Source organism: Callorhinus ursinus, unplaced genomic scaffold (assembly GCF_003265705.2).
Source record: "Callorhinus ursinus isolate GAN/ISIS: 27379988/994484 unplaced genomic scaffold, GSC_fseal_2.0 scaffold5, whole genome shotgun sequence".
Lineage (NCBI taxonomy): Eukaryota > Metazoa > Chordata > Mammalia > Carnivora > Otariidae > Callorhinus > Callorhinus ursinus.
In genome coordinates this window covers 41,133,962-41,144,838 of record NW_027397067.1, presented here as the reverse complement: position 1 = coordinate 41,144,838, position 10,877 = coordinate 41,133,962, and the positions used below count along the sequence as shown (strand labels likewise).

Sequence of the window (10,877 nt, the reverse complement as noted above, 5' to 3'; positions counted from 1 at the left end):
TTGTGGAGATGATATGGAAAGAGAAGCTTTCTTTGGAACCGTAGCACTTAAAGCTTGGTTTTCCTTGGAATAGTTGCTATTTTTTCCCCCCTAAATTCTGGGTGCTAAAATTCTGGATGCCTCCTTGCAGTTTTCCTTCTGCATACATTACTAAAATATGCATGAAACCCCAAGATGCAAATTCAGCTTTCTTATGAAAGCCATCACCAGTTAAAACACTTTGTCAGATTGATGAAGAGGAGAGTTAAAAATCCAAACAGCAAGATAGCTCCCCAAGGGTTGTTCCTGTTGACCTTGGGATTCTGAAAGAAGGTAATTAAAGCAGAGCTTGTTCAAGGTTCCCACCAGATTTACGGACAGAAATTTAAATACCTCAGCAATTCTGCCCGTTTAATTGCTCCATTGTCAGTGACCTCCACGGTGGAAAACCTGAGTCTGAGAGGGCTGGGGGTTGGGTGGGGGGTGGGGTGGAGAGGTGGGAGTGAGCGTGCACGTGGGGGTGGGGGCGGGGGGGCTTTGAGTATTCACAGCAGCTGGGACACCACAGCCCGGGGAGTGAGAAGACTCTCTCTTGCCAGAGGTGCTTGGACACCTTTGTTCGCATTGGAAGGAACAGCTCCTCAGTTGAATTAAAAAGTCCAGGTGTGAGGGAAGAAGAGCTGGCCGCCCACAGATATTTTTTACTGCACTCTATGTCTCTAGGTGCATGGCTTGAAATGCACATTTCTTTTCTCCATTTTGACCACTGATTCTTCCCCCACTAACATATATACACAGACTCATGCTTAACTTTCCAAACTAAAACATGCCAAAACAGAACTCTGGGACATTCGTTGTTTAAAAAAAGCATCCATTTCTTAGAATTAGTGCTAATCAAAGCCAACAGTGACTTAATGTCTTAAAACCGCCACAGTGAGATGTCTCCAAATTCAGCCTCCAGGGCCTTCACGTGGTGGAAAACAGAAAGCCTTCAACTCCAACCCAGATTGTCACAGTACCTGTAGTATGTTTCAATTCAGAGAACTGACCCGAAGTTGGTTAAGTATCCAATTCTTTGTTTTTTCTATTTTTCCAATTTTCCAATATGTGTTCCAAATGATGCTTACATGGTAACCAACATAAGTAAGCAGTTACCCAGCTGAAAGACTTCCCACAGGGAATACGGAAAATAAAGACACGGGAACACTGCTGCCTTGCCCCTGCGAAATGGCTTCATAGATGTACCTAAATGGGGCATCGGTGCCCATCCTTACACCCATCCACAGGGCCCACCCACAGCCCACTTCGCCCAACGCATCCGCGTAAGTTCACAGGCCAGGACTCTCGCCGCCAGGAGCGAGGCAGGAGAGCACTCGGGCCAGCTCCCTCCCATGTCCCTGGAAGCAAAGCTTCTTTAGCATCAGCCAAGTGATAAGTATTCAGATGGGAGTCTTAAATCCTTGCACAGATCTTTAGTTTAAAGTGGTTATCGATTTTCTCCATAAGCCAATTGGCAGATGGAGTCAGGGGGGCTCCAACAGGAGCACCGGGGGAAGGAGCACACGTACAGATGGATGGGCAAAGCAATTCCACTTCTAGGTATCGAACACAGGGGCTCAAATACGAATGCAAATGATCACAATAGCGCTCGTCCCAACAGCCCAAGGGCGGAAGCAACCCAAATCCCCATCAATGGATGAATAGGTACACAAAATGTGAAATACGTATGTGTGTGTCTACACATACACATGTACATATATGCATAGATACATCTATATAATGATACACTATACAGCCTTAATTAAAGTGAAGTTCCAACACGTGCTACAACATGCATGAACCTTTAAACTGTTATGCTTAGCGAAAGAAGCCAGAGACAAAAGACCACAGACTGTTTGATTCCCTTTATACGAAATATCCGAAATGGGTAGCTCCTTAGAGACAGAGAAAGCACATTAGCAGTTGCCAGGGGCTGGGAAGAGGGAGGAAGTGGGGAGTAACTGTTTGGTGGGGACAGGATTTCCTTGACGGGAGCTGAAAACGTTTGGAAACCAGAATAGAGGTGATGGCCGTGCAACATGTGAATGACTAAATGCCCCTGAACTGTTCACTTGAGAATAATTTTATGTTATGCAAATTCTACCTGAATAAAAAGAAAAAAAAATGGCCAGGGAATGAGCTACAGATCCCAGGACAGAGGAAGACACTTTGCAAGTTAGCAAGTGTCCCTTCTCTAGCCCCTGGGCCTCTGCACCGAAGAGCACCCTGCGTTGCTGTGGGGATGTAGCAGTGCGTGGGACCAAGAACTGTCTGCGCCGGGTGCCGGTCCAGCCCGTCGGAGGCCTCGCGGCCTGCTGCCCCCCCCCCCCCCCCCCCCCCCCCCCCCGTCCCCGGCGGGCCCTCCGCCTTCGGAGAGGCTGGTGGCCTCTGCCCGCGGTGGCTCTGCTCAGGGACACCATTCCCCATGGCACAGCGGTTGTCGAGGTCCCCAGGATGCTGCCTTCACGGGAGGGCCAGAGGCTAGCCGGTTTGCCCCAGCAACCACCGAGGGGCCCGAGTGTGAACTGTCGTGTGAGGATTTTATTTTATTTTATTTTTAAAGATTTTATGTCTTTATCTGACAGAGAGAGACCCAGCGAGAGAGGGAACACAAGCAGGGGGAGTGGGAGAGGGAGAAGCAGGCTTCCCATGGAGCAGGGAGCCTGATGAGGGGCTCGATCCCAGGACCCCGGGATCATGGCCTGAGCTGAAGGCAGACGCTTAACGACTGAGCGTGGGAGGATTTTAATGTGTCCTTCTTGTGGCCAGAAGTTTCTGACCTATATATATGGGTGGTTTTCTCCAAACAAGAAAGCACTTTCAGTTCCAAGGTAATGAGAATCAGGTGGTTGTCTTTTTTTTTTTTAAGACTTTATTTATTTATTTGACAGAGGCACAGCAAAAGAGAGAACACAAGCAGGGGGAGAGGGAGAAGCAGGCTTCTCGTGGAGCAGGGAGCCTGATTTGGGGTTCGATCTCAGGACCCCTGAGATCATGACCTGAGCCAAAGGCAGACCCTTAACGACTGAGCCACCCAGGCGCCCCAAGGTGGTTGTCTTTGCTTGGGTGTCTCAGAAAGCGGAGCCTGAGACAGACACGTAGGTGCAGATAATCCGGGAGACGATCCCAGGGAGGAGTGAAGAATGGCAATGTGGAAGGAGGAACCGGGGGAGAAGGAGCATCAACCAAAGAGTGCGTTCTCAAGCTGGTCCCCGCGGCACGGTGACTTCAGCTCCGTCTGGCTTGCTGCACTTTCCCAGGAGCCTCAGGCCGAGCATCGTCTCAGAACTGCTGGTCCTGATTACAAAAGGGGTGAGGTTTGTCCCTTGGCTCCCATGCCCCTTGGATCAAGGGTGTTCCTCTAATGTTTACATTTCTGAGCTGCACACACGTGAGTGCCCAGCGGGTTCCTGGAGGCATCTCTCCTGCTGGTATCAGACAAGCCCGGGGCAGGAAAGAGAAAGCGCCTGCAGTCGCCGTCTGCATAGAACCCTGTGTGGAACCCATCTGAGCAACAGCAGCTGGAGCTGGAGTGAGGCTAAGGGGACCTGCGCTGGCACCAGGCATACATGCCACCAGGGTATTAGGACAGTGGGACTTAAACCAACATCTGATAGGCTCCGCACAGCTTTTGCCAATGGCTGGCATAACCTGGCACGTGTTCCTGCAGTTCCCATTCATCCCGGCCAACCAGTACACCATCTTAGCTCTGACTTGAACTTCCACTCAGCCTTCCGTTATTGAGGGAGCATCTTCTTATGACTGGCAGGACTCCAGGAGCTGGGGCATGTAGCAGGGACTAAAACCACCACAGAGACAGACAAAATAAAATTCAAAGTAAAGAAATAAGAAAAGTATCAGAAGGGGTAAGTGCAGGAAATCGAAATGGGGTGGTGTGATGAATGGTGACAGCTTATCTTGTTGCCTTGAAAGGTTAGACAGGTGGGCGGTTTGGCTTCTGGTTCCTGTCTCCAATAGCTCTGAGACTCGGTCACATTTTCTTTAAAATCCATTTCAATTGCTTAGTGAGGCACAATGGCCTAATTTTAAGGTCTAATGTTTTAAAAACCATTTCCTGATTCATAAGATTCTATGACACATACCAATATCAATGGTGTCTTCTTTGGCGAAATGGGAGAGTCATTCCCTATTCACTGCTCTCCCCTATCACACACACACACATACACACACACACACACACACACACACACACACACATGCACGTATCACACGTCCACTCGACTTCCCGCTATTTCTCTAATCCACTGTTCCTTTCAGTCTTCCCTAATCCTGTAGCATGTGTGCTCCAGGCCTGCACCACCATTTATTTGTCCAGACTCTGTCAGCAGCCTCCTGATGACCGTCCACATTTTGCTTTGCTCGCCAGCCTCATTTCCTGGTGTCTAGAAAAATTGTCCTCTTTGTAATTTTCACCCACGGATTCTGGTTATGCCCTCTAGAGACTCAATGAATAAATGTTGGCTTTCTACCACACAACTGTCCTTCCAAGGATTGGATAGGATAACACTCCTTCTTTGTCTTCACTCTAGTCTGCCACTCCCCCATTCCACACCTTTCTTATTGCATCTTGGCTTCCAGACCCTTCTTCATCCTAATAACCCATAGTTTGATCTATTGTTTGTAAGATGTGTCCAAAACTGAACACAGTATTTCAAGTGTCATCTGAACAAAGCACGGTGGTTCTCTCTCTTCCTTTGAATTAAAACACGGTTTATTTTTTTATTTTATTTTTTTAGATTTTACTTATTTATTTATTTATTTATTTATTTGGGAGAGATAGTGGGAGAGGGACAAGCAGACTCCATGCTGAGCACAGAACCCAACACGGGGCTCGATCTCACAACCCATGAGATCATGACCTGAGCCGAAATCAAGAGTCAGATGCTTAACCGACTGAGCCACCCAGGCAGCCCCAAAACTCTTTAAAAATAGATTTTTTAAGAGTACAGTTCTGAGTTTTGACAAATAATACACCCGTGTAGCCACCAGTCTGATCAAGATATAGAACATTTCGGGCGCCTGGGTGGCTTAGTTGTTAAGCGTCTGCCTTCGGCTCAGGTCATGGTCCCAGGGTCCTGGGATCAAGCCCCGCATCGGGCTCCCTGCTCCGCGGGAGGCCTGCTTCTTCCTCTCCCACTCCCCCTGCTTGTGTTCCCTCTCTCGCTGTGTCTCTCTCTGTCAAATAAATAAATAAAATCTTTTAAAAAAAAAGATATAGAACATTTCTATCACTCCGGAAAGTTTCCTCATACCCTTTCTCAGCCCAAACCTGCCACCAGTAGTTATTCTGATTTTTATTACCATAAATTTATGTTGCCTAAATCAGAATTTCATACACATAGCATCACACAGAATGTACTCTTTTGTGATTGGCTCCTTTCAGTCAAAATAATATTTTTGAGACTCATTCATGTTGCATGTGTCAGCAGCCTGTTCTTTTCCAATCCTGAGTAGTATTCCATTGAATAGATGTACCACCATTTAGCTATTCTTCTACTGATGGACATTTGGGTTGTTTTCAGTTTGTAGCTATAATGTATAAAACTTCTAGAAACAAGTAGTTTTATAGACCTCTGCTTTTCTTTATCTTGGGTAAATACCCAAGGGTGGAATTTCTGGATCATAATGCAAGTATCTAAATTTATAAGAAATTGACAAATAATTTTCCAAAATGTCTGTGCCAGCAATTTATGAGTTCCAATTCTTTGCTCCACATTCTTGCCAACATTTAGCACTGGCAATTTTATTTTATTTTTTTTTCATTTTAGCCAGTCTCATGGGTGTGAAGTCATTATGGTTTTAGTTTGAATTCATTTAATGAACTCAATCATCTTTCATGTACTTATGCCTTTTTCATATCTTCCTCTACGAAATGCCTGGTCAAGTCTTTTGCTCATTTTTATTGAGTTATCTTTTTATTACTTAATTATAGTAATTATTTATTTTTAAAGATTTTAAAAAATTTTTATATTTAAGTAATCTTTACACTCAATGTAGGGCTTGACCTCATGACCCCGAGATCAAGAGTCACACACTCCACCAACTGAGCCAGCCAGGCGCCCAAGGAATTCTTTAAATTATCTGGATACAAGTCCTTTATCAGATATATATTTTGTGAATATTTCTCTCAGGGTGTGGCTTATCTTTTCATTTTCTTAATGGTATCTTTTGATGAGTAGAAATGATTAATTTTTCTTAAGTCCACCATAACTCCTTTTATAACTAAGTGCTTTTTTTGCCCTAAGAAATCTTTTCCTAAAACATAGTTGCAATGATATTATTTTAGGTTTCCTTCTATAAACTTTATATTTCCAGCTTTTATGTTCATAGGTATCTATGATCCACGTTGAACTAATTTTTGCATATAGTGTGAGGTAAGGGTTAAGGTTTGCTTTTTCCCATACATTTATCCAGTTTTCTAGCACCATTTGTCTTAACGAATTTCTTTCCCCCATTGAATTACCTTGCTTGTTGATAATTTCCTATTCCCTGCTAGATGGGAAGCTTCTCCAAATCCTTGTCTCTCTCTCTCCCTCACCATTTAAAAATAAGTTTTGTACACTTTGATTTATTTCACAAGGCCTTTAGCCTTTAGTGAATGAACACTCTGTGTCAGGTATGAGACTAAGAGGTGGAAACAGAGAACTTTTGTCCTGGGGGGAATTTCCTTCTGTTGGTGGGAGCTAACAGAGAAGCAAATGATTTCTATTTTATATGGTTAGGGAGAAATTGCAAAGAGGATTGTGGAAATATAGAAGAATGCACGTGCAGGGAGGTAGCATATCATAGTGATTAGAGACCATCAGTTTTGGATTTAGCAGATCTAGTTTAAAATCCAGACTCCGGGGTGCCTGGGTGGCTCAGATGGTTAAGCATCTGCCTTCAGCTCAGATCATGATCTCTGGGTCCTGGGATCAATCCCCGCATTGAACTCCCTGCTCCGTGGAGAGTCTGCTTCTCCCTCTCCCTCTGCCTCTCCCCCAGCTCATGCTTCCTTGCTCACTCTCTCTTGCTCTCGCTCTCTCTCAAGTGAATAAATAAAATCTTAAAAATAAATAAATAAATAAAATAAAATCCAGGCTCCAATGTATCTTAGCTGCTAAGGTAGACCCAATGTATCTTAGCTGCAAGGTAGACCATGAGCAGGCCACTCAACCTTTTTGAGGTTCTGTTTCCTCAGGGTTGTTGAAATAGTACATGACATGAAGTATAGAGTGCTTATTCCATTTGTCTGGTATTCAGTTAAGTGCTCATTAATTGGTTGCGATTTTTACCCCATGGACTCAGGGAAGGCATCCTGGAGGAAGTGATTACTCAGTTGAGCCTTGATGAATGTTGAAAGCTGTCCAGATGAAGAAATGCAGGAAAAGCATTTCAGGCTGAAGGTCTGGGAAGAACAAAGGTACAGAGGCATAAATCAGCATGGTATAAATGGGAATATTGTCAAAGCTTAAAGGGTGAAGAAGTGACTGGCTAAATATATGAGAAGCCTGGTCATGGAGAGCCTTATAGGACAGTAATTTTTCAGTCAGTGCAAGTTGTGAGCAACTAAACAGGAAAATCACCCAGAGAGCTGTGGCGGGATGCATGATGGAGCCTCCGACAGGTTGATGGGCATAACACTCGCCCTTGCAAAGTCTTGGGCTCACAGAGTACAAGAGACAGGCCTCTGAGAATTTCCAGATGAAGCCTGATATCCACACCCTCATTCTGAAAACAGCATGGCCGCCTTAAGAGCAGAGCCTGAGTCTGCACTCCAGGGTCATGGTTGTATTTGTGGGCTCTCCCCAGTACCCTTCACAAACAGAGAGCCTCCCCTTCTCATCTATCCTCTCATGGACAGGGATTCTACCAGGAATGGATCCATCTCCCCAAACTGTGCTGTCTTCCAGCTACTTGTTTGATTTAAGCTACCGTTATTAAGCATTTGCTACGTATTAAGCCTATTGCTAAATGCTTGTCATACATGTCCTCCATTACTTTAAGCTTCCCAGCAACTCCCCAAATAGAGTTTATTGTTTCAATTCACAGATGAAGAAAATGAAGCTTAAAAACATAAAACAACTTGCCGACCGTCACAGAAATCCTGAAGGTCGGGTCTGAAATTGGAGCCACCACCTCAGCACACATGCATTCCTTCCTCCTGCTTTCCGAGCGGCCACCGTGGAGGGGTCTCCCTGCTCCCTGCCCCAACCACTTGATGGGACATCCGCCCCATCATTAACCTCTGTGCTTTTCAGGTGCAGGCTGGGCTGCCCTCCCGGCACCTGCCTTCTTAGCTGAGTCACTTCAGGGGGTCCTGGGCCTTGGCAGCGTTGTGGCTACTCCTTGTCCTTGCTGACACGGTAGCAGCGCTATCTTAACCTACTGTCAACCCGAAAAGATGCCTTATTAGCTCCAGTTAGCAAATTCAGTAACTTAAGTTCAGGGAGGACAAGAACATATAACACCAAACCACAGCGTCAAGACTCAAAGCCAGACCTCCTGTCTCCAAAACCAGCAACATCCCACCGGCTCTGTGGTCCTTCTGGATGTCAGTCCCGGGTCCAGGTGGCGTTTCGTCATGGCAATCTATGAGAAAGGTTGTACACACCCCTTCAAATGACCAGCTTACAGTTCTTTTGAATAATGGGCAATATAAGGTCAAGCTGTAAAAAGAGAAAACAATGTAAAAAGGCCCCCATTGCTAACAACGTAACTCATAACCCGTCCCTTTTTCGCTATCTTCTTATCAGGAAGATAGAACAGTGGAGGGGTGAGTGGCCAAGGTGTGGACTCAGCATTAAATAATCCAAAACAAAGATAAATATAAGGAAGACATGGAGCTCTGATTCATATTCTTAGAGGCAAGAATTGTGCTGCCAAGTCACCAGCCATTTTTTCTACTTGATCAGGATGAATGCCCATTTCCAAGATGGGATCATCTTGGGAAAGAAAAGGAGCCTCGTGAAGCAGTGCAGAACCACAAGTGTCTGGTTTGCTGGGAGTGAACCGGATAGAATCTGACTTTTGCTGCTGTACCCAATTTGCTGAATTTACAAAGAAAAAATCAAAATCAAGCCTTTCTTCTGGGTCTAGCCATACTTCTGTGTCTGTCCGCATTCCCCAGGCCTCTGGAGGGAGAGTTCCAGGCCATTGTTCTGCCATTTTGACAGCTTTTCAGCTGTGACCCACGTCCTGGAAAGAGCTGTGTGCAGTGGCTTGGGTTTAGAACTTTGCATGTTTTTGGCGCAGCGAGGTATTTACAAGCTGATAGTGCAGCCAGAGTCCTGTGCTTCCAGGGATGATGGGTACGACCCAGAGACCGTGAAGGGCTGCTCCTGCCTTTGGCTGGGATCACGTAGGTTCTTACAAGTTTACCCATAAGTCACAAGCATGAGACTATAAAATGGCCAAATTGGGACATTTAGCAGATGCGTACATTCTATAAAACCCTCTCCACCACCATTTCAGAAGGTAGTTTTGTAGAAGGCATTCACAGACATTTTGCAAAAGTCCTTAGAAGTGACACGGTAGACTCTACATATCCTGGGTACCTCCCACATTACACGTATTTGTGTAACAGAGAAAAATAGAGGGGGATGGAAATAACTCAAGAACAGAAATACAGTTGATGAAATAAAAAGCCTTTAACCTTTATTCATTTCGTGATCAGTGCCAGGATCTCTTGCTTGCTAAAGACAGAAGAAGAAAAAAAAAAGATAAACACAGTCCCTTCTCTCAAGGGGGTTCACATTTGATGGAAGAAATAAACATATGTGCAAATAGTTATGATTATGCAAGAGGTGCTTTGGGAGCATGGAGGAAGAATGGATAAGTTGGGACGCTAGGGGTGGGCATCACAAAGGAGCCTGCATTTGAACTGGGTCTAGAGAAAGGCATATAAGAGTTTGTCAGATAGAAGGGTTAAGGTGCGGTTCCAGGCAGAGGATTCCACGTACAGAGGCAAGGACTGAGAAGAGAAATGGTAGGTCTGGGAAAATGGCAAGTCATTTGATGTACTCTAGTACCTCAGTTTTGAGCAATTACTGTGAGAAAAAGTAAAAACTCTGCAAATTACATATATACACTCTGATGCTAAAATGATCAGTCTGAAGTGGATCTAGATGGAACAGCATGGATCATGGAAATAGGGGCCCAGGTAGACTAGGAACAACAAAAACAGTAACAAAAAGGACTATCTGAACTCAAATAGTATGAAACCGGGTCCCAGTGACTTCTGGTTTCCCCTAAATCCTGGTGGGAAATAAATGGATATGAGTGTTAGAGTCATATTATATACCATCTGTAAATAAGAAGACTGTTAGGCTGCATATATAATTCCAAAATGCAGGTTCAGCTATTCTCAGCAAATCCTTTTGTTATAATTGCCTAAAGTAAACATGCCCTTCCAGGACTGATAAGAAGAGATGCAAGAAATGAGTGGAACCTACTCATACTCGTCCAGTGGACAGAATACAGAGGTTCTTGTAAAATGGTGTCTGCAAAAACTCCCGCACACAGTAAGCACTCAATAAATGGTAACTCGATGCTGACAAGAGGTCATAGAAAAATAAGTGAAAATTCACAAGGCAGCCTGAGACATCTTTGAGCTTGCTGTCTATTTGGGGTTTCAAGCAGGCAAAAGTCAATTAAGGAACATTGAAAATTGAGGTCTGCATGCACGCACATCATAATCCAAATCTGTACTTTCAGTGTGGCACCAAAACCCCAAACTGAGAAATTAAATTAAGAAGTGGTATAGGAACACTGAAAACCCTAGGGCTTCAGTAGATGCAAATGCAAATGTCATATTGCTCTGTAGAGACAATTCCCACCCCCCGCCCCCCCACCCCCCC

The 10,877-nt window shown here is 44.9% G+C and overlaps 1 long non-coding RNA gene across 1 annotated transcript in view; it reads right to left on the bottom strand.

The window, feature by feature from the left end:
• Positions 1-2,895: 2,895 nt before the first annotated feature.
• The window catches only part of LOC141372816 (uncharacterized), a 50,326-nt gene continuing 42,344 nt past the window's right edge, over positions 2,896-10,877 (bottom strand). The window contains exons 3-5 of the long non-coding RNA XR_012378262.1: positions 8,521-8,610; positions 7,314-7,426; positions 2,896-3,817 (exon numbers count right to left, since the gene is read on the bottom strand). This is a non-coding gene — a long non-coding RNA (uncharacterized lncRNA). The remainder of the gene's footprint in view (positions 3,818-7,313; positions 7,427-8,520; positions 8,611-10,877) is intronic.